Source organism: Pseudorasbora parva, chromosome 20, assembly GCF_024679245.1.
Source record: "Pseudorasbora parva isolate DD20220531a chromosome 20, ASM2467924v1, whole genome shotgun sequence".
NCBI lineage: Eukaryota > Metazoa > Chordata > Actinopteri > Cypriniformes > Gobionidae > Pseudorasbora > Pseudorasbora parva.
In genome coordinates this window covers 9,370,483-9,374,658 of record NC_090191.1, presented here as the reverse complement: position 1 = coordinate 9,374,658, position 4,176 = coordinate 9,370,483, and positions in this window count along the sequence as shown.

Below are 4,176 nucleotides of genomic sequence, written 5' to 3'. Positions count from 1 at the left end.
CCTTATGACGTCATAAAATACACCAAAATAAAAGTAACTAATGAGTCTAAAAAAAAATCACAAAAGTGCAGAGACGTTTACGTAGAAAAATATATTTTAAAATATTCAGTTGAATGTATTATAGAAATATATTTTAAAATATTCAGTTGAATGTATTATAGAAATATATTTAATAACAATGTATTATGGTTCACATTGAGTTAAAAGTACAAATTACAGCAATAACACAATGCATTCAATGTTTGTAATAATGAAATACTTTTTATGTCTTATTTTTCTGTATAGACATCTACAGTCACAGTATTTGTGTTCATTGTCCCATCATCCAGACGGTTCATCCACGTGCCTATCCCTGAGAGAGATATCCACTCCAGTGTCTCTCCGGTTCATCCACTGTCCCAGAGTCATCCATTAGTTCTGCTGTTTCTTCAATCTGCCATAGATCAGCATTAAAGGGATAGTTCACCAACAGATGAACATCCTCTCATCATACTCTCAACCTCATGACACACACTGTGTAAAATAGTGTACAATTACTGTAAAAAACTGTCCAAAATTACTGTAAAAATATGTCCAATAACAACAGTAACAGACTATAATAATCCAAAGTAGTGTATCATCGTAATGCATGTTAAATGAACCTAAATCACATTACACAAGTTTAATAATTTTTTTAACTGTCTCATAAAATATAGAAAACACAAAAAAATAAATTAATGAGGGAATATAAATATCCTCAAATAAAGATTCAAACGGTTATGAATCAGCGCATTGATTCAAAATTCGGATTGCGTGTCAAACTGCTGTAATCATGTGACATTGGCGATCAGAATCATGAATCAATAAGCTGATTCATAACCGTCTGAATCTTTATTTGAGGATTGAAAACAAACCAGGAAGAGAAGACAATCTCTCAGAAGACAAACGCTCTCGGACTAAATAAAAATATCTTAAACTGTGTTCCGAAGATGAACGGAGGTCTTATGGTTGTGGAACGACATTAGGGTGAGTCATTAATGACATCAATTTCATTTTTGGGTGAACTAACTCTTTAACTTTCATAGGACTTAATTTGAGAAGTTAAAACACTCACTTTTGTAACTTGTGAATCAGCGCTGACTCGAAACAAACTGTTTAGAACGATTCAGTCTGATTTGGTGAACTGGTTCGACTGGTTCACTAAAAATAACCGGTTCAAAAGAACGAGTCGAAACTTCATTAGTCAGAGGCACAAAATAAATTGTTCGACCGGACCTAAATGTTTATATAGAAAATATTTGTTAGCACACGTGATGTCAGAAGCAATTTAATATGCACATGATGACAGGGAGGTGACGTAAATCAAGTTACCCCTCCACTTCTGCTAGTTTTACTGACTAGTTAATTTCTTATTCTTTGCGAACTCACCATTAATATTACAGACATCCTGTTGTAAAATTATTTTACTCCATCAACCTATATAAAGCTAGTCCCGTCCGAATTGGCCTTAAAACCCACAACGTTGCTATTAATAGAGAGATGCTGGCATGTGGAATTAATTTGCATACAATCGCTCTCTCACTAATGCATTCATTTAGATCTAATCTTTACTGTGATACTGATTTAGTATCAGTATTGTTCTCTAATTTTGATCACAGTGTTTTCAACAAAATAAAGGTTTTTGTTGAAGTACCGTCGTATTTTGTAAAACGTGCTAGCAGAACAATGGTATACCCACAGCTAATCTTCCTTACCAATGAATATCAACAAAAACAAAAAACCTAATGTTTCTAAATTGTTCTCTAATTTTAATCTCCACTGTATGTTATCGATGTGCCTGTGGGTAGATGACCTAAATCTAGAGCAGGCGGGTCGATAGATGCTGATCGACTGTAAATCTGCAGAAAAGTTGCATCATCACTCATTATCAAACTCTTGGGTAAAATGATTTTGGACTGAGTTTGTTGATCCACAGAATTCTTTTCATGCCAATAAAGTTTCAGTGAATTAGATATCATTGTGAGATGAGGATCATCTCAAGAAACGAAAAATTGAATGCAAAGTTAACAACAATTTTGAATTGACGCCATACAAATGAGAAGCATTAGATTAGTTTGAACGTTCAGTGTTAAACAAACAACACATGGTCCATGGTCAGTTCATGGTCAATGTACTTGAATCTCTCAGAAAAATGTTGCACTGCTTCTGTCAGTCATTAAATAACCATTAGTAAACACTCAACTGTTGACCGAATGGATTGTTTCCATTTCAACCTTAACACAGAGGAAATAGCTCTGAAAGATGATTTTATTTCTGTATAATTTGACTTATAGACTTATAGTATAGTGGCTCCAAAAAATGTTTTTTTTGTGTGTGTGTGTGTGTGTGTGTGTGTGTGTGTGTGTGTGTGTGTGTGTGTGTGTGTGTGTGTGTGTGTACAGAGCATGCGTGTTTTGAAGTAATCTTGTCTCTACTAAGATTAAGTCTTAATAAATCAAAAATATTTGTGTTCATTTTCTGGTGCTGAATGAATAAAATAAAAAAATAACTAATTTAAATAACATACATACTTCTGATTATATTCTCTCTTGGTCACTCTATTAAAAAATATGTTTTTTCTTTATTTTGTTCTGAGCACTTCTTGGCTGATTTCAATTTGGTAATTTTTTACCAAATTGAACAGATTTTGTAACAGCTCGGAATATATTTTATTACAAATGATTCTATTTGTAGTTCATATTGCCCTTTTTTATATGTCACCCTGATCTCTTCGTACTTCACAGATGTGTTTTTCATGTTACAAATTATGACTTGTGCATTATGCATATATGATTTCCATTTGTGGTGGGATGTTTTAGATTCATTGCCCATCACATGTGGACACGTCTGCCCTGTGTGTTCTGTAGAACAAAGAGGACAGCCTCAGGCAAACATTAATAATACAACAAAAAAAACTATACATTAATATATATCAAGAAGCTTGGTTAAGAACCATACCCAGAAATTATTTAATTTTCTTTGAAGGTTTGGAGCCATCCTCTTTCATCAGGGCTTTCTTCGGAAAGGGCAAAAATGGGAAAAGGGGAAAGGGAAAAAAGATGTTCCTAATTCTGCGTATCTGTATTTTTGTTTAGGCTAGTCCACTGGTATAGAAGAATTTACTTGAATTTTCCATCTATCCATGTTTTCTCTGTTATACAGTAGAGGGTTCTATGACACATCTTCTAGTACTGTTACACTTAAAGTACACTTAAACACAATTTTTTTTATATTAAAAGGGGGCCAATTTAGTCCCAAGCAGTATAGAAATTATACTCTTACAAGTTTACTACTAGTACACATTGATATAAGTATACTTACTACATAAAGTATACTTAAAAATATACTTACAAGTATGTAATATAACATTACTTAAGTACTTCATAACATATGCTTGAAGTATACTTATTTTTCGTAAGGGAACGCACTACTATAGATAAAAAGTATGTAGTGGAAGGCACGTGTCCTGTGAAGCTTGTCATGACACCCTACTTAAAAAGAAAAAGAAAAAAAAGAATGTTCTGTCATCATTTACCCACTTTAAATGGATCAATACTGCAAACAGAGGTAACTCCATTTGCAAGAAAAGCACAAAGTATTGATTTTTTTAAAATAAAAAACAAAAACTGTAAACTACTTACTAGATGACTAGACTAGAATCTAAATACACAGCAACGGCAAACAAAGGGTAAAACGGGAATAGGAAATAGATGTGCACAAACAAACAGTGGTGTTACATACAGCTTTTAGACAGTACTCTGCATATGAACCAAATCAAAGAACTTTTAGAGAAGCACTATAAAAACACATTATTCATTTTTCATAAACCATAATAAGGTCACTGCACCAATTTACTTTCACCACATAATACGTACACACATTTATTTACATTCCTAATGCTGAAAACAACTGAGTTATGTAAACTGTGCAATAGTATGCATAATAAAAGGGGATGTACAAATAAATTAAATTGTAATAGCTTTGGATTAAAGCATTATTTAAAAGTTAAAATTGGTTTCACTCTCTGACAGAAACTATGAGTAAATAATAATTAACAAACAAAAATGGATAAATAATAATTCAATTGCGTCGTGAAGCGCGTGTAGAACCAGTCCAGTCGGGAGATCGATCGTCATCGCCATGGTGACGTCATCGACC